At 41.6% G+C, this 20365-nt stretch overlaps 1 pseudogene; it reads right to left on the minus strand.

The window, feature by feature from the left end:
• LOC117308545 (serine/threonine-protein kinase MARK2-like) overlaps window positions 1-20365 on the minus strand; it is a 29687-nt pseudogene that overhangs the window by 4248 nt on the left and 5074 nt on the right.

Raw genomic sequence — 20365 nt, forward strand, 5'->3', positions numbered from 1 at the left:
TTTTCTTCTCAGGGAGCATTTGTCTCTGCCTGTTTCTCACATGCAAACACACAAACAGATGTGTGCAGAAGCCAGTCAGGGGAGAGGCCACAGCCCCGTCATGTCAGGTGAGGGTGACACAAGACCCCTTTCCAGGACTTCCCTGGTGGTCCAGTGGTTAAGACTGTGCTTCCACTGCAGGGGACACGGTTTTGATCCCTGGTTGGCCAACTAAGATCCTGCCTGCCGTGCGGCCAAAAAAAAAAAAAGACCCCTTTCCCGGAGTAGTTGAGCTGCCTTGATGAATTCATGACTTGTTCTTTCTTCCCTGTTCCCTGGAGAGAGTCAGCTGTGTTTGCTTCCAGGGTTGATGAATGCCTGCAGATGCTCGGACAGCAGGGCCATTGTGACTGCACAGAAGGGCGCTCTGCTTTCTTCAAGTTCCTCCTGAGGCCCTGCACGGGGGCTCTCACCACACCAACCCTCTCCACCCACCCTTAATCCTTCTCATCCTTTCCTCCTTATCTCCTTCCCATCCTCCATGTCCCACTTAAAGACTGGAGGAAAGAGGGGCACCTAGGGTTTCCCTGCGGTTCCCCCACGACTCCAAGCCCCACATGTTATAATCAATCCTTGAGCCTCTTCACAGTGCATGTCATTTCATCCTCGCAGCCCTGAGAGAGAGGGATTATTATTGTCCTTTTGCAGATGAGGAGCCCAAGGCCAGAGTGGTTAAGTAACTTGCCCAAACACACTCACACAAGGAAGTAGGTTTGAATCCAAGTCTGGCAGATCCCGAAGTCTTAATGATTCTGTCATTCACTGGGCCTCTCTGACGGTGGGGTGGCAGATTTGAAATTGGGGCTGGGATGGTACAGTAGATTGATTATGGTCCCAATTTTTCTCCCCTCCCTGGATCCACACATTTGATAATATCCTCCCATCTTGACTCTGGGTTTGACCTTACCACTTGCTCTGGCCAAAGGAGTGTGGCAGAAATGGCAGGTACGTCCATTCCAAGCCTAGGCCTCCAGAGGCTTTGCGTACTTATGTTCTGTCTCTCTGGGGCCTCTACCACCACCTACCAGAGGATAACAGAGCACGTGGGTGGCAGCCCAGGTGTCTCATTCTGGGCCACCCTAGACCAGCCTGCAGACCTGCCCAAACATGGGAGGTAGATAGCCCAGCGATGATCAGTGGATCCCACAGCTGATAGCAGCTGTGTAAATGAACGTGGTCAAGACCAAGGAACCACCGAAATCACCTGTAGACTTGTAGGAAATGGTAAATTCTCATTGTTTAAATTTGAGTTTGGGGGTGATTTGTTATGCTGCAATAAATGAAACATGAGGAAAACCTGGTCACAAGGTTCATCAGTTCCTTAAGAGCAATTAGAAAGAACTTCTAAACTCCTGTGATTTCTTCTCTGGGCCCTTAATACTCTCCTTCCTCGAATTACTTTACACCATCTCTCCCTCAACTCCAAAGTAACCCAGTCCCCACTGGCCTTATGTTCTAGACCTCTGTCTACTATTTCTCAACCTGCATGTCCTTCCTGCTCCACAGGAAGCTCCTCTCAGGAGCTCATGGTGTTTCCTTCTTTTTAAGGCTGAATAATATTCCACTGTATGTAAACACCACATCTTCTTTATTCATCTGTCAATGGACATTTAGGACATGTCTCCATACCTTGGCTATTGTGAACCGTGCTGCAATGAACACAGGAGGGCAGAAATCTCTTTAAGATTCCACCGATGAACCTGTGGATATTATGCTAAGTGAAATGAGCCAGTCACAGAAGGATGGATACTGAATAATTCCACTTACGTAAGGGACCTAAAATAGTCAAGCTCCTAGAAACGGAGACTAGAACAGTGGTTACCAGGGGCTGGGGGGAGGGGAAATGGGGAGTTTTTCAATCGGTATAGTTTCACTTATGCAAGATGCATTAGTTCTGGAGACGTGCTGTATGGCACAGAACCTGTATTATGCACTTAAAAATTTCTTAAGAGGGTAATCTCATTTAATCCCACAAAAACCAAACCAAACCAAAGGGACATAAGGAAACTTTCAGAGGCGATGGCTGTGTCTATTCCCTTAATTTTGGTGATGGTTTTGCAGGTGTATGTATGTGTTCAAACTCATCAAGTTGTATATATTACATATGCACAATTTTTACGTATATCAAATACACCTCAGTAAAGATGTTTTTTAAAATAAGCATCAGCAGCTCATGGTACAGGTGGAGCCAGTTCTTTTCAGCACAGCTGTATGCTGTGGGCTTTGATTAAATTGGCCTGTTGGTTCAGAGGAAACTGGTGGAGCCAGTTTTGCTTTCTTTTCTTTATCGTGGCGGAGGGGGGCGCGGGGGACAAGGGCGCTGCTGGCGAGAGTACTGGAGCTCGGGGAGCAGAAGCTTAGGAAGAAAGGTGAGCCCTGCTCTCGCTCTTGGCCTTCGAGCCTGTGCTCTGGTTCTACATCCTGCTTCTGGAGACCTGCTGGAGGTAAGCGCGGCCCCGAGGGCCCTAAAAGTAGCTGGTGGCATAGGCTTGTGGAAACTCAGTTCCCAAATCCAGCTCCTCCCTGTACTTTCCGTCTCTCCCATCCTTTCTGGGTCAAGGAATCACCCTTGCCTCAAGGTGCACCCCGGCCACAGGCTCAAGAATTGCCAAACCCTTTTCTTCAGAGGGCTTTGAGCAGGAACAGAAAGTATCTCACATTTTAATAGTATCTCTCTGGTTGCTGGTCTGCGAGGGAGAAAAGGCAGAAGCAGTGACACCAGTCAGGAGGTAAAAAATGTTGGGGACTTAGACTGTGGCTTGAGCCGGGTGGGTGCCAGCAGTGTGAGATGTGGTTGGATTTTGGATGTATTTAAAGGATAGAGCCAGCAGCATTTGTTGATGGATTATACGTGCGGAGTGAAAGAAAAACGCTTTTCCTAAGCATAACACCCTCTAGGTCCGTGCATGTTGTCACAAATGGCAAAATTTCATTCTTTTTTATGGCTGAGTGATATTCTATTGAACATACACACCACATCTTTATCCATTCATCTACTGATGGGCACTAAGGTTGCTTCCATATCTTGGCTATTGTAAATAATGCTGCAACAAACATTGGGGTGTATGTATCTTTTCAAAATAGTGTTTTCATTTTCTTCGGATAAATACCCAGGAGTGGAATTAAAAACAACAAAACAAAACAAAACAAAAAAACCCCAAAACGAACAAACAGAAACAGGCTCAGAGATACAGAGAACAAACCGGTGATTGCCGGAGGGGAGGGGCTGGGGGAGAAGAGTGAAACAGGTGAAGGGGATTAAGAGGTTCAGACTACCGGTTATAAGATAAATAAGTCACAGGGATGTAATATACAGCACTGGGTATATAGTCAGTATTTTATAATAACTTGGTATGGTGTGTAATCCATAAAAATATTGAATCACTATGTGGTACCACCTGAAACTAATATAGTATTGTAAGCTGACTATACTTCATTTTTTAAAAAAAGGCTTCAAGATGTTGGGGCTGAGCAATTGGAATTGCAGAGATTAACAGAGGTTGGGATGAGTGGGGGAAGGTAAAGAGCTCAGGATACTATATATACATGTACACACACACACACACATGCATACATACATACACACCAACGCACATCCTGTCATGCTCCTCACTGCAACCTATAAGGTAGAGCTCATCATTCCTATTTTGCAGATGACAGGAAATGGGCTCAGAGAGGTTAAGTGATTTGCTGCTCAGGGGCACAGTGCAGAAAAGCCAGGACTCAAACCCAGCGTGTCTAACTCCAAAGCCCGTGCTTCCCAGCAGACATGAAGCTGCCTCCTGAAACCTATATCCCCTTGCTGGGCCTGATTCTGTAAATGTGCCTAATGTGAGCCTGGGCCTCCCTGTCTGACTGGGGACGTTCAATGCTGACACTCAGTGCCCTGGTTTTGAGAATTGCCTGCAGTGAAAGCAGGACACAGGAAGTGCCAAGATGACCCACATTCTCAACTTGAGGATATTGTGATGTATTATATGAATGGATCCTTTTGAAGTAAGGTTTTAACACCTAGTTAAATAATAATTCATTCTCTGATATGAGACATTTTGACTGATAGACTCTAATGGGATAATATTATTACTAGTGAATTGGAACATTCCATTAAATATGACATTGCATTCTTTTCTGTCATCTCCAGCTTTCTCCTTCGGGGGAGGGGGTGGTGATGGGGAAACCTGAATTTCTATGGAAAGCAGAGGTTCCTGAGCCCCTTGCATGCGTTTTTGGGTGTCGTTAATAAGCCAGTCTTATTGGGAACAGGAGGAGAAACAGAATCTTGTTTCAGGATTTTCACTCACTTATTAAGACCTGATCCTCGGTAGGGAAGTAAGCACTCAAGGCTCTGGTTTCTGGGCTGGGTCAGACCTCTGTGGAAATTCTGGTTTAACTGCTTATTAGCCAGGGGGCCTGTTACAGATACAGCGACCCTTTAGAAAACCTTTCCTTTGCCATTTCTGCTTTGACCCATGAGTTATTTACAAGTGTGTTAATTTCCAAATATTTGTGGAATTCCTAAATTTCCTACTGTCTTTTATTTCTGATTTAATTTCATTGTGGTCAGAAAACATACTTCATATGATTTCAGTCCTTTCCTATTTATTGAGACTTGCTTTTTCATCCTGTTATTTTTATCCTGGAGAATGTTCTAAGTGTGCTTGAAAAGAATGTATATTCTGCTGTCACTGGGTGGAGTGTTCTATAATTGTCAGTTAGATCTAACTGGAAGGTGCTGTATATCCTTCCTGAGGTCCTGTCTGGTTGTTCTATTTCTCATTTCAATTCTGTCAGCTTTCTTCAGGTGTTTTGAATCTCTATTATTAGGTGCACATACAATTATAAGCGTTATATCTTCTTGATGTCATGACCGTTTTATTATTATGACATGTCCCTGTTTGTTTCTAGTATTATTTCTAGTCTTAAAGTCCATTTTGTCTGATATTAAAATAGCCACTCCAGCTCTCTTTTGGATACTGTTTGCATAGTGTATCTTTTTCCATCCTTTAACTTTCAATTAATTGTGTCTTTGAATCTGAAGTGTGTCTCTTATATTCAGCATATAGTTGGAGCTTGCTTTTTTATCCAATCTGACAATTTCTGTCTTTTTTTTTTTTTTTTTTTTTTTTGTCGGTATGCGGGCCTCTCACTGTTGTGGCCTCTCCCGTTGCGGAGCACAGGCTCCGGATGCGCAGGCTCAGCGGCCATGGCTCATGGGCCCAGCCGCTCCGTGGCATGTGGGATCTTCACGGACCGGGGCACGAACCCGTGTCCCCTGCATCGTCAGGCGGACTGTCAACCACTGCGCCACCAGGGAAGCCCCAGTTTCTGTCTTTTGATTGGAGTATTTAATGTAATTATTAATAAGATTGGATTGAAAATCATACACTTTACTATTTGTTTTCTGTATCTATTATACCTTACTATTTGTTTTCTGTATCTATTATACCTTGCTCATTTACTGACTTTTGTGTTAAACAAACATTGTTATTGTATTATTCTAATTCTTCTGATTTTTTTCTATTGATTTTAAACTCTGTTTCTTTGGATTATTTTCTCAGTGGTTGCTTTAGGACAGTGGTTCTCAACTAGGGGCGATGCCCCTGCCTCCAGCCATCTGGATAGGGTATATTTAGAGACCTTTTTATTGGTCCTAGCTGGGAGTAGGGGTGTGCTACTAGGAGGAGGCAGGGATGCTGCTGAACACCCTACAAGGCAAAGGGCAGCCCACCACAGCAGTTCCCGACACAAAGTATCAGTAGTGCCAAGGACCACAATACACAGCTTAATGTGTCACAGTCTACTCCAGATTAATACTGACTTGATTCTGGTAAAACGTAGAAACTTTGTTCCAATAAAGCTCCGTTTCCTCCCCCTCTTTTGTGCTTTTGCCACATATGTATGTTAGGAATCCAACAATACAGTGTTAGAATTTGTATGTATTTTTGTATTCCTTGAACAGTTTTGAGGTATAATTTATGTCCCATGAAGTTCACATGTTCAAAGTGTCAAATCAATGGTTTCTATTCCGCAGTCATATTTTATAAGAAATTAAGAGACCTGAGAAATCTTTATATTTATGTACTCTTTTTTTTTTTTTTTTTTTTTGCGGTACGAGGGCCTCTCACTGTTGTGGCCTCTCCCGTTGCGGAGCACAGGCTCCGGATGCGCCAGCTCAGCGGCCGTGGCTCACGGGCCCAGCCGCTCCGCGGCACGTGGGATCTTCCTGGACCGGGGCACGAACCCGTGTCCCCCGCATCAGCAGGAGGACTCTCAACCACTGCGCCACCAGGGAAGCCCCTATGTACTCTTTTTAATTTGCCCATATATTTAGCATTTTGGATGTACTTCATTTCTTCTTGTGAATTCAAGTTACCATCTGTGTCATTTCCTGTCCACCTGAAGGATTTCCTTTAGTATTTCTTAAAAGGTAGATCTGCTAGCAACAAATTCTCTCAGATTTTGTCTATTTGGAAACGTCTTTCGTCTTCATTTCTAAAGGATGGTTTTGCTGACTCTATAATTGTTGACTTTTTCTTTAGTTCTCTACGCCACTTCACTGCCTTTTGGACTCGTTTCTGATGATGAGTCATTAATTGTGCTGTGGATCCTCTGTACACAATGAGTGATTTTTCTCTTGCTGCTTTCAACCTTTTCTCTTTGTTTTGGCTTTTAGCAATTCTACTATGATGTATCTAGGTATGGATTCTTTGTGTTTGTGTTATTTGGGGTTTGTTGAGCTTTTCATGAAACTTGAAACATTTTTGGCTATTATTTCTTCAGTTTGTTATGTCTCTCTCTCCCCTCCTTCTAGGACTCTCATTACATGTAAGTTGGTTTGCTTGATGTTGTTCCACAGGTCTTAGAGGCTCCATTCATTTTTCTTCATTCTTTTATATTTTCCCCCTTTGTTCATCAGATTGGATAATTTCTACTGAACTGTCTATCTTCAGGCTCACTGATTCTTCCTTCTGCCCTCTCAAATCCACTGTTGGGCCTATCCAGTTGATGAAATTTTTCATTTTGGTTGTTTTCAGCTCTAGAGTTTCCATTTGTTTTGTTTTAGTCTAGTTGATATTTTCTTTTGAGGTTCTCGATTTATTGAATTTTTGTCATATTTTCCTTTAGTTTTTTAAAAGGTTTCCTTTAATTATTTGGGCATATTTAAAATAGTTGCCTTAAGGAAACAGTCTTCAGTGTTTTCTGAAAGACTGTCTCCCAGGTTATAATCTTCAGGATGGCTCAAATAAAAATTTCCATTTCTTTCCTCAAAAACAAAAAAAACAAAACAAAACAAAACTCAGTTGCTTTGAAATCTTTTTCTGCTAAAATCAACATCTGGGCTCATTCAGAGTCTGTTTCAATAGAGCGTCTTCCTTTGTGCGGACCACACTTTCCTGTTTCTTTGTATGTCTCGTAGTTTTTTGTCAAAAGCTGAAGAGAATTCAAGATAATATATTATATAGCACCTAGAGATTCTGATTTACTTTCCTGAGGGCTTCTTTTAGTTTGTTTCTTTGTTTTGTTCTGTTTTGGTTTGGTTTTAGTAACTTGCCTGAACTTAATCTGCAGAATCTGTCTTCCCCACAGTGTATAGCAGCTGATGTCTCTGCTCAGTATTTTTATGCTTATTTTTAGCCTGACTTCCTAAGGGAACCCATGTGTCAACATAGCTTAGTAGTTAGCCATTGATTCGGGCAGAGGTTGTATTTAAGCACCTCGAGCCCATAACATTCTCACCCTTCCCTGATGGGTCTGTGTGTGGGGTGAGGAGGGCATTCCCAAGTCTGCTGTGGCTTTCACTTTTCCCTGGGCCCTCTCATGTCTCCCTGAACGTGTGTATAGTTTTCCAGTCAGCTGGAGACATGTGGAGAGCTTACTTAGGCCTTCTATCACCCTATCGCTTCCAGAGCCTTCCTATCGAACTGATCCACCACCCATCCCACCTGGGACCACAGCCCCAGGCAAGCCAAGCTGCAGGCTTTCTATGTTCCTTTTCTACTGGGCTTGCTGCTGTCCTGACAATGCTATTGAGCATGGACTTTTCACTCTCCATTCCAAATCAAGTTTGCCCCTACTTACTTGCAACCAAGCTGGTTTTCAATTTTTGTCCTGCTCTAGTAAATCAGCTGCACCTACCAAGCTGGGTGGTGGGATGGAAGCTGTCCTGGCCAAGAAGGCTGCAGACTCCTATTGTTCTTACACAAAGTTCCAGCAAATTCGCTAGAAATAAACATCTCTCAATTTGTTATTTGCATTTCGTTGATCTACAGAGCCTTGAAATGGTTTGATTTTGATCATTTCTTCGATTTCTTCCTTGTGTTTGGTGAGAGAATATTTGCCTACCTCTTCATATTGTCATAGCTGGAAGTCTCATTTCTGCACATTTTAAAGATTTTAATACCTGTGATCAAACTTCTCTCAAAAAAGGCTTCACTTGCACCAGCTAGATTCAAATGCACAAGGAGACAGACTTGTACATTTTATATGTTGGTCCTAGTTATCCAGACCTTGCCTAACACTAAAGGGGGCTTCTTACCTGGTTTTAGTAATAAAACTCATGCTTTTTAATGGCAGAATTGTTATACATTTGGTGTTTTTCAAAGCATTCATGGAACATAAGTGGAAATCGGAAAGTGACCTGAACATTTTCAAATAATCATAAATAAATGAATATCCTTTGCTTCTTTCTTTGCTTCTCTTTCTTGGACTGTTGCCCTTCAGTTTCCATGGGAATATATGTTTGGGAAGAAATATAATCACATCGGCTTATGTTCTTATCTTAGAGAGATAGGGAAGTTTTGTAGAGGACTGAAGATCTTTTTTTTCTTTTTTAATAAATTTATTTATTTTTGCCTGCATTGGGTCTTCATCGCTGTGCGTGGGCTTTCTCTAGTTGCGGCGAGAGGGGGCCACTCTTCGTTGCGGAGCATGGGCTCTAGGCGCGCGGGCTTCAGTAGTTGTGGCTCACAGGCTCTAGAGCGCAGGCTCAGTAGTTGTGGTGCACGGGCTTAGTTGCTCCGCGGCATGTGGGTTCTTCCCGGACCAGGGCTCAAACCCATGTCCCCTGCATTGGCAGGCGGATTCTTAACCACGGCACCACCAGGCAAGTCACAGGACTGAAGATCTTGAAAAGGGGATATCTGGCCCTAGTAAGGTTTGGTGAAATGAATCCAGGTTTCTCAAGACAAACAGATTTTGGTAGTTTAATGATATTTTAAAGATAAGACATGCAAGACATGATCTTTTTTTTAAACCTCAAACAACATAGAAAACAATTATATCCTCAAAAGTATTTCTCCCAACTCTGTCAGGTTCCCAGTTCCCCAACCCAGTGGCAACCACTATCACCAATTGTTTGCATTTTCCTCAAGACATATTCTACGTAGATTCAAGAGTGTTTGTGTGTGTGTGTGAGAGGGAATGTGAGAATGAGTGACAGACTCCTTTTTACACAAAAAGTAACTTCTTTTTCACTCAATAATATATTTTGGAGATTATTCCACATCAGTACTAATGAGCTCTCTTATTTTATTTCTTAGGCTTGTTAATTTTGAATTCTGAAATAATTTCAGGCTTAAAGATAAAACTGTATAAGTAATACAAGAATTCCTGTATAACCTTTCTACAGCTTCCCCAAATGTTAACAACATCTCTAACCACGAGACAATTATCAAAACCAGGAAACTAGTACTGACATACTACTACTAGTAATCTCCTTACCTTATTCAGATGTCTCCGATTGTCTCACTAATGATCTTTTTCTGGCCCAGGATCAAATCCAGGACCCTGTATTTAGTTTTCATGTCTCCTTAATTTTCTCCTGTCTTGGAGAGTTTCTCAGTTTTGTTTTTGTTTTTTGGTTTTGTCTTTTATGACCTTGACACTTTTGAAGAGCACTGTCCAGTAATTTATAGAATGTCTCTCAATTGGGGTTTATAAGATGTTTCTTTATGGTTAAATTCAGGTTATGCATTTTTAACAGAACACCATGGAAGTGATGTGTGTCCTTCTCCTTGCAGCATATCAAAAGGCATACAATGCTAATATGTTGCATTACTAGGGATGTTAACTTTGAACAGTTAGTTAAGGATGTGTCTGCCGTATTTCTCCACTGTAAAGTTACTATTTTCCCCTTTGCAATTAATAAGTATCTTGGGAGAGCTTTGAGACTATGTAACACCCTGTTTCTATCATACATTTGCCCATGAATTTTGGTATCCATCAATGATCCTCACTTGCAATAATTATTACTGTGTTATTTGCCAGTTGGTGGTTTTCTATTTTAATCCTTCCTTGAATTTTTATTTAACTGGAATTCTGCTCTAAGGAGGAGCCTCCCCTTTTCCTACATATTAAAGTTCATTCAACTATTTATATCATCAGGACTTATAGATATTTTACTGAGGGCACTAATCCATCATTGTCATTACTTTTTTGCTCAAACTATATCAGATTCAGCCATTGGGAACTTCTTCAAGTAGCCTCCTGACTCTCATTCTTTGTTCTAATAATTCTGAATAATAATTAGAATAACTTTAACTTACCCTTGATTCTTCCTAAGGCAGTTTCACAATTATGTCATATGATCCTTGTCAGATGAGGCTTTTATTATTTCTGCAAATGATGGAATTCATCGCTTGCCCGACCAAGCCTCATCGAGGAGAGATCTGCACTCACCCACTCCCAACCATGGTCCTGGGCCAGGGATGGATATTTTACTCAAAGAGCCAACTGAAAGACCAGCTAAGAGTTTGTAACTTATCCTTGCCCTGACAGATGTGAGATGATCAATCCAATGTCATCTCTTGGAGTGGACTTTGAGACAGAAGGGGTCATAGTCATTTGTTGGGCACTCAAAGTGGAAAGAAGAATGGGGGAATGCAGTGAGAAGCAGAACCCATCCAAGAGACACACCCACACTGCCCCCAAGAGAGGCAGACAGCAAGTGTTCCCACAAAGCCCTGCCTGATGAATAAGAGTTTGTTTGTATAAGGGTTACAATTTAAGTATAAATTAGAACAATTTAAATCAGGGGACCTAATTACCGCTCCTTACCATAAAAAGAAATGAAATCGGTTAAAAGTTAAAAAGAAATTATTGTTTCCAGACCTATGTAGTATATGGAGCAGAAAGGAAAAATGGAATAATAACTTTACATATTATTATAAAACCTAAGAATAAAAAGGAAATAGCCCATTCACCACATACTGGATTTAATAAGAAAAGGCAAGAATAAAGCAAGTAATACTTTGATACACCCTGAGCTAAATTTTAAAATAATATACATGTGTTTTTTATAATAAAAGTTTTCTATTAAAAAAAAAACGCCCTGCCTGCTGTACCTCGCTTCTTGTGCTTGGCTTTTGAGTCATCTCTCTCTCTTCCCACTCAGTATCTGCACAGACATATTTCACCTGGGTTGTCTTGAGTCAACTTTGATTTCTTGTACCCAGAAACCATGGACTAGGACAAACCCGATTTTAAAGTGGAAATCCAGGCCTTGAGGTGTGGGGCATCTTGTCCTTAATTCTGTAGCTGGTTGGCTAGAGAACTAGAAACTGAGTCCCTGGCTGCTGCTCTGTTCTCACTAAATCTCCAAGACCTCAAGGGAGGTATTTTAGAGGATACTTTAAAAGCTCTGATTGTGTTCCTCTAACCTAGAATGGAATGAGGAAACATGAAAGGGATGTTGGCCCATGCTCACCTGAGGAATTCTCCTTGACTAAAGCTCATCATAAATGTTCTTCTTTTCCAAAGGACAACCAAGGATAGTGTTGATTATCAAGGGTCAGAGAGAAAACGTTGGCTTTAAAGATTTGATAGGTCCAAAATAATTCTATACTGGTGATCTGGCCAGAGAAATATTTTGATTTTTATTATTTCCAAAGCCTGTCTCCCTAAATGGGATCAAAGTCGATGGAACTTGGTCTCCGCCAGCCAGCCCTGATGCTTGTGGGACAGGGGCAGGCTGCAGTAAGGTACATCTTAAATGTCCCATAGGATCCAATTCACCCTTCCCAACTTCCCCCATAGGATCAAGGAACATCATTACACAACAAAACAGACAGTAGCAAGTCATGGGCCCAAGGGTGTTCTGAACCCTTAACAATCATCACCAGCTCCATCCACACTAAGGAAACAGTTCAGACGATGAAAATCTCCTTGATCTTGGGCTGGAATGGGCCTAATAAATCAGACCTCCCTAAACCATACTGGCAGGTTTTGCCCAGGACCTATGTCCCCAGAGGCACTGTTATGTCCCCAGAGGCACTGTTATGTCCCCAGAGAGGTTAAGCAGTTTGTCCAAGGGACCCAACTAGTAAGTGGCGGTGCTGGGATTGGACCATCAAAGCCTTAAACGTGATTTTAACTGGTACCCTGTATTTATTGTATGGGAAGCAGCCAGGGTGCTACCAAATAAACATCCCTTCATTTGGGTAGCTGGCTGGTGATAGCACTTTCTTTTCAATCTTTTTCCTATACGTATTTCATAGTTTTTATAAATATTTGTGTACATACACATGTTGTAGCCTACTTATTCACTTAACACCATATCATTAACATTTTCCCATATCAAAACTTTTCCTAAACACTCTTTCTAATGGCCATATCGTAACATCCCCCTAGAGGACGCTCTCTCCTCTTTGATTCACATCCTTTCTCAATGACTCAGAATATTTCTCTGTTAGCACTTGGATAACTTTTTCCACTGTTTTATTGTGAAATATATAGAAAAGTTCAAATAACACCAATGTATAGTTTCACAAATAATCCAAGGTGAGCTCCCTTATGACTACTTACCAGACCAAGAAACAGATGAAAACCAGTCCCCAGAGCCCACTCTGTGCTTCTTCCCTCCTCCAGACTTTCAGCTAAAATATTTTAAAAGTTCAGTGTAATATGATGTTCATGATCTAATGACTTTACACCACATTAGAGGAGCAACCTTTGTCCAAAAGGGACAGATCCTTTTCTTGGGCTTTGCAAATAGCTCAGAGGCATCAGACTCTCCAGAATTTGTTTAAAATTGCACATCTCTAAAGAAAGAAAAAAGAAATTGCACATCTCTTGACAGTCATTTAAATAACACAGCTTTGCCCAAGTATTCTTTTGCTCAGAGTTACTGACTTTCAAGCCATTTCTAATGACCATTCCCAGATGCCTAGATCTGCTTGTCCTGCAATCTGATCTAGCATCTCTGTCCCTAAAAATAGCTTCCTTTTATGTTTTACCCTGGTTTTTCAGATCTCCCCAGTGGTCTTTCATCAGATCCTCTCCTCCTGTCTAATTACCTGTGTCCTGGAATCTCTGTCAAGCAACTCTCCCTTCTTCAGTAATGCAAACGTTAACCCACTTCAACGTCCACTAATTAGACCTTTTTTTCTGCCCCGGCCAGACAGGAATACTCTCAAAACCACATGGAAGGGATATAGGCATTTTTATCATGCTTCCCTACTCCCATATGTACCACCTACTTGGAGAAATGATGCTCTGGAGTTATACCATTGGGGGTTATTCCCTTCAGTCCTGAAAAACCTTTTGATCTTTCAGTATTTTTTATTATGGGTTTAAAATTCCTGGGGGTGTAAACATCATCACAGCCAAAAATAAATAAATAAAATAAATAAATTTAAAAAAAAAGCTGACTGAGATCAACCATGGAACCCATGTAGCATAAACCAAAGATATGGGGAACAGAGTAAAAATAACAAGGTTTTTGAGATAGAAAATGAAAAAAAAATATGTGAACACTTTGGTGACACAACCTAAGATACCTCTTCCGGAGGTGTATTAACATTGGTCCCCTCTGGTACCCTGAGCCCACCCATTCTTTTGACTCTCCTTCAGTCAAGTGATTTTCAAGCCATGGTTGTTTGAGGTTTAATTCTCCTAGAGTCTATTCCTAGTAACTGATTATTTGGACACATTGTCCAAATTGGAGCCATTCTTATTTCTCCCTGGCAACTTTTCAGCTTCTTTTCCTTGTTCTCACTCTGGCCCCAGCTCTTCTCTTCCACACTGCCTCTTCTCTTGTTTGATTCAGAATTCATAGGAGAGAATTCTTAGGAGATGTGTAAGAGTCACCAGAGTCCTAAGAAATGTTAGTCAGATTTGGTTACAAGTAACAGAAACCCAATTCAAACTGGCTTAAGCAATAAAGGGAATGTATTAGCCCTGAAAAGTCCAGGGGAATTTCAGACTTCAGAGCCACTTGATTCAGAGGCTCAAACAAGGTCATTTGGACCTGGTCTCCATCCCTCAGCTCTATCTGCCTTTGGGCTGGCTCCATTATAAGAACCAGGGTGCATTTCTAGAAGACTGGGGAATAAAGTCGAACAGGAAAAAAAGCAACAGGGTGCCTACTACATAGGCTTAGGAGCACTAAGCATATCCTAGCAGAGTGATTTCCAAGCTATAATCCATGTAATGACTATCAGATTCATCTGGTCTCTGGTTGTTATTGTTATTGTTGTTAAATGCAGAGACCTACTGAGTCAAAATATCTGGGGGTGGGGCTTTGCAATCAGTACATTTATCTACCTTCCCCATTGACTCAGATTTGCAGCCAGGTTGTGAATTACTGCCGCAACTTGTAACTATGGTTCAGGACCAAGGATAGCGGTCCATGTGCCCTGCTTTGACCACAGACATTCGTGGGCTTGCTATGCTCATGCAAGACAGGCCTGGGCAGAAAGAGGGGCAGGGCTCCAGCAGTGGTGGGCGGAAGTCTCCAAAGAGGCCTCTCACGTAGAAGCCCCTTGTCAAGGCAACGCCAGATGAAGGAATGTGAAGCTGCCCTTCTTTGGCATTCCAGTGCTCACGTCTTGCTTTTTTGGTACCAGAGCCTTTGTGCTGGCAAAGCCAGGTGCTTCCTTTGTCCTTTGGCACCTGGATCCAAGGCATTACAAAACTTTAATCTTTATTATTCCCTTTAATATAGCAATAAATCTATAGTGGGTTCCTGTGAAAGAGGCACCACTGAGAAGGAGTGCAGCTGCTGTCTTAACATTCCATCTTTGTCCAAAAAGTTATGTAAGAGGAGGGAAAAGGTTTTTAAATTCATTGGCTTAAAAAGATCAGTGATGTTACAGCAGAGCCCTCTCTCAGATCTCCCAGATGTCATCAGCTCCAAGAAATCTGATCTAGAGTGAAAAACCCTGTCCTGCTGCCAACAGGAACTGTCTGTCCACATGTCCTGAGGATGGATAGGAGGAGGCAGCCTGACGCAGACCAGGCTGTGCTGGAATCCCAGGGATGCCTTTTATGGCTCTCCTAGAGTCCATTCCTCTTCCTTCTCTGAGCAGCTCCCCAGATTTCCTGTTGAGGAATCACCTCTTCCCCATGGGGAAGTTGATCAGAGATTAGGTGTTTTTTAGGGGCTCTGCCCACTGATTCCCAAATTGTAGCATGCATAGATATGGGGAATCTCTTGAAATGTAGATCTGGATTTGGGAAGTCCAGGGTGGGGCCTGAAACTCTGCATTTCTAACAAGTTCCCGGGTGATGCCAAAGCTGCTGGCCTGTGCGCCCATTCTCAAGCATTTGGCCATCAGGTGCTTCCAGATTCTGGAATCAAAATCTGAGTGTTGAAAAGCTTGGACTTGCTTCCTGCCTCTGCCTCATGTCACCTGCGAGATCCTGCCTGTTTCTTGTTCAGGCTCTCCAGCCACCCCTCCCACCCTATGAGCTCCCAACATCCCTGCTTAAAAATCCCCTTCACTTTGGTCAGACTTGGTTTCTGAGAGATGCAAACCAGAAACCCTAAATGACATGGTCTCTGAGCCTCAGTTTCCTAAGCTATAGAAGAGGGACACTAATCCCTAGTGGGAAGGTATTCACAATATTAAGGTGACCAAGATGTAGGACACGCCCTGAGATGCTGCTAGTCCCCATGAGGCCCTGAGTGGAAGCCCCGCTAAGAACCCTCACAGCTCTGCCCTCTCTCCAGCCACTGCTTAGGTCCAGGTAGCAGTTAGGATGAAAGAACAAAGGAAGCTATTAAAACTTTCAGCTAAGAGATTGATTTTTCTAATTACCAGTTAATGTCTTCCCTTCTGGGCCTCAGAGGCCTGTTCATTCTTATTTAAAACACAAATCGTTCAGACTTTCTCGTGTAACTAGCTTAATGTAAAATTCTTCACATCCTAAAATACACTTTCATTAACTGACTTGTCAGGTAGAATAAGTATCTTTAAGTGGTAATGATATAATTTTTCTTAACTACTAATTACTAATTAGCTACTAATTACTACTTTCTCAATTTACTCTGTTTTTTGCTTTCTTGAGAATGATGATAATTATAATAATAGGGACCATTTATTAATCTTATTGTTAATGATAAACATTAAGAACCAGTATTTAATGAGTACTTAGGTGTGCCAAGCAATGAGATAAGCATTGTATATAGTCTGTGTCATTTAATTCTTACAGTATACTCTATTATAGAGTGTTATAATTCTCATTTTACGCTGGGGAAATTGAGGCACAAAGAGTCTGGTAACTTGCACAAGTTACAAAGTGGTGGAATTGGAATTGGTATCAATCCAGGCAGTTTAACTCCAGAGTCCATCCTGGTAACCACTATACTAGACTTGACAAATGCTTGTACAAATGTGTAAAAAGGAAACAACCAAAATGGATTGGGTAAATAGGACTGATATATCCAATACCACTGAACACTATGCAACTATTAAACAGCCAAGACAGAGCTACGTGAATAGACACGGAAAATAGCCCAAGATATATTTTTTGTGAAAAATAGTATGTTACAGAATAGGTTTATTGTGTTAAAAAAAAAAAGCCACATAGATGTCTTAGTATCTATGTAGAAAAACGTCTGTAAAGGAAGATATACACCAAACTAATTCTAAGAATTAGGATGTGGAAGGGAGAAAACTTTCACTTTAAATTTTGATATGCATCTTTATCAATTGAAGTTTTTATAACAGGTACATAATATTTAGGAAATTAAGAAAACAGAAAAGTTTTGCTCTATAGGGGGAAAAAAACCCTTGGAAGAATATATTCCAAACTGTTGTCATTTCTGGGGGCTAGGGAGTAGGTTGACTTTTATTTGCTATGTTACATATATCTGTAATGTTAACATTTTTACAAAAGGAATGTATTAATTTTATAGGGTGAAAACCACAATAAATGTACATTTTACAAAGGGTATTTTGCCTTGGTAAGGAGACAAGGAATCCATAGCATCTCGTCTTGAGAATCTTTTTTTTTTTAACATCTTTATTGGAGTATAATTGCTTTACAATGGTGTGTTAGTTTCTGCTTTATAACAAAGTGCATCAGCTACACATATACATACATCCCCATATCTCCTCCCTCTTGCATCTCCCTCCCACCCTCCCTATCCCACCCCTCTAGGTGGTCACAAAGCACTGAGCTGATCTCCCTGTGCTATGCAGCTGCTTCCCACTAGCTATCTATTTTACATTTCGTAGTGCATTATGTCCATGCCACTCTCTCACTTCGTCCCAGCTTACCCTTTCCCCTCCTCATGTCCTCCATCTTGAGAATCTCAATTGCATTTTTCCCGGTAACACAATTCCTTATTCCCAGTATTAGTGTTATTTAAAAGGTGATATTCCATTTGCTAAAAACCACCCTACAGTTGAGATGACCTGTGCTGGGTCTGTGGGGACTGGCTTCTTCAATGGGAAACTTTCACTGGGGCCTGGACTTCAAAACACAACAATCAAAACAAAAGGAAACAAAATCCCCTAAGGCTGAAATATGTTTTTTCCCAGTTTATACATAATTAGTGGTACCCAAGGAATGCTCAGCAAAATATAGTTAGCAATCCCAAAGACTTCTGTCAGTTAGTTTAAACTTACATGAAAAAGATGATGGAAATATCAAAAACAGACACTAGTTACATGTGGGAAATGGGATTGAGGATATGCTTTGTTGACCTAAAACAAATAGACTGCAGGTTATTTCTCCAGCAAAAATGGGTTTATTCAAGATCAGGACAGAATTGTATTTCGGGGTCTGCAACCAAGGTGAGCCAAGTGCAAGTCCCCTCACAGCAAGAGAAAGAGAAACTTTTATAGAGGAGAAAGGAAGTCCAGAGGGCTATAGTAAAGAAAGAATGACTGGCTTTTCATTGGCTGAGTTGTTACCAGGAAACAAGAGGAGTCTTTCTTCTTCCTGTTGGGCTCTGCTGTCATCCAGACCATGAGAACTCACCCCTCTGGTCTCCCAACTCTATTTTATTTGAGGTTTCTGTTTATTATTATTTTTACAGATTCTATATCAATTGAAGTTTTTACAACAAGCACATGATATTTAGGAAATTAGGAAGGAAACGGGGTGAGGCAGACTTTAACTTCTTATCTTGTACTTTTATGTTTGACTCTTTATAAATTATAGCATACAATACTGTTATAATAATTTATTTTTATAAAAGAGAGATGATAGATTTATATTGTGAATGTGGTGTTTTTTGAATGTGTAGCATTTGGGGGGTTTTCTTAGACCATTTCTAAACTGACAACATGAAGTGTTTTCTGATAAAAACTACATGGAACTTGGACTTCCCTGGTGGTGCAGTGGTTAAGAGTCTGCCTGCCAAGGCAGGGGACATGGGTTCAAGCCCTGGCCCAGAAATATCCCACAGGCCACGGAGCAACTAAGCCCATGCTCCACAACTACTGAGCCTGCGCTCTAGAGCCTGAGAGCCACAACTACTGAAGTCCGTGTGCCTAGAGCCTGTGCTCCACAACAAGAGAAGCCACTGCAATGAGAAGCCCGCACACCACCACCAAGAGTAGCTCCCTCCCACCGCAACTAGAGGACGCCTGCTCGCAGCAATGAAGACCCAACGCAGCCAAAAAATAAATAAATAAATTTATTTAAAAAAAACAACTACATGGAACTTGGCAATTTCTACAGTCCTTCACGTTTTTAGACAATGATTACTTTCTACAGGAAGTGTCAGATTTGTCAATATCCAAAGACAGCCAAACACTGGCGGAGAGAGTAAGATACAAAAGAATTTCCTCCTGGTACCTCTATGTTCAGAATTTAGGAAATCTATACTAGTGCCTGGTAAACATAGCATGTTAAGGAGTACATTCTCTAAAAGATACTTTTGGCAGAATTGTAACCACATAAAGGACAGGGTAAGCACTTCTAGCTGGAGCCTCAGGAATAGTCAATTCTTTGAGAGCAGGGCCCCCTGTATTGATCTGTGTAGTCCCAGTCCCCAGGCATGGAGTCTGGCTGGGAGCTTGTCCTTAGCAAAGGATGAAGGGTAAATGGGCACCATGTACGAAATCTACTCACAGTGCAGACTCACAGACAGACTTGAGTTATAATCTTGATTCCACCATTTACCAGTCTGTTGGCCTTGGCCTTGGCCTTCACCTCACTCAGCCCCCATTTCCTCACCTGTAAAATGGGCATAATCATAATTATACTTAGTTCTCAGGACTTTGTGAAGATTTAATAATGTACTGTGAGTAAATTGCTTAGAGAAGTGCCTTGCACATGGTAAGCAATCAACACATGATAGCTTAAAAATTATTTTTCTCCTTTAGAGTTCCAGTTTTAAGGATGAGAATAGAAGACCCGTTTAGCCTCTCCAACTCTTGGAAATCACTCCAGAATCAAACCAAACCAACGAGGAACAAAATCACAAACTGTATCTTTGATGAAATTGTAAATCCCAACTACTGCTGTCAAAAAGCAGATAATGCAGTGGGAACTGTAGCCGAGTAAAGGTAAATACACAAGCACCTGAAGAAGGGAAAACTAATGAGAGAGACTAGGAATCATAACACCTCAGAAGGCAGGGGTGAAAGCAGGAGGTTAGTTTGAGTTTTTTCAAAGCTCCGGCAATTGAGCAAGTCTACCTCCTTCACTCCCACAGGATACCAGAGGTGTATTCTTTGGAGAAATTGAACCTGAGAAGTTCAGAACTTAAGAACAGTAAGTAGGGAACTCCCTGGCAGTCCAGTGGTTAGGACTCAGCACTCTCACTGCCGAAGTCCCGGGTTCAATCGCTGGTCAGGGAACTAAGATCCCACAAGCTTCGCAGTGTGGTACTCACATAAAAAAGAAGAGTAAGCACATGGAGAGCAGCAAGTGGGGTTAATAGTAGTTGAGGGCTAGACGGAAAACGAGAGGAATAAAGGACAGACTGCTGTCACTGGTCAGGGAGAGCCCTAATCCCCCTACCTGTTCTCAAGAACACTTGTAGCTTGCTTTATTCACCCCGACAGTAGATGGGAGGGCTGTTTAGGGAAAACAATGAGTGGCTTGAAAACACTGAGTGGAATGTTAGATTGGAATATTTGTCCCAATT

This window comes from Tursiops truncatus, chromosome 16 (genome assembly GCF_011762595.2).
Source record: "Tursiops truncatus isolate mTurTru1 chromosome 16, mTurTru1.mat.Y, whole genome shotgun sequence".
In the NCBI taxonomy this organism is placed as follows: Eukaryota; Metazoa; Chordata; class Mammalia; order Artiodactyla; family Delphinidae; genus Tursiops; species Tursiops truncatus.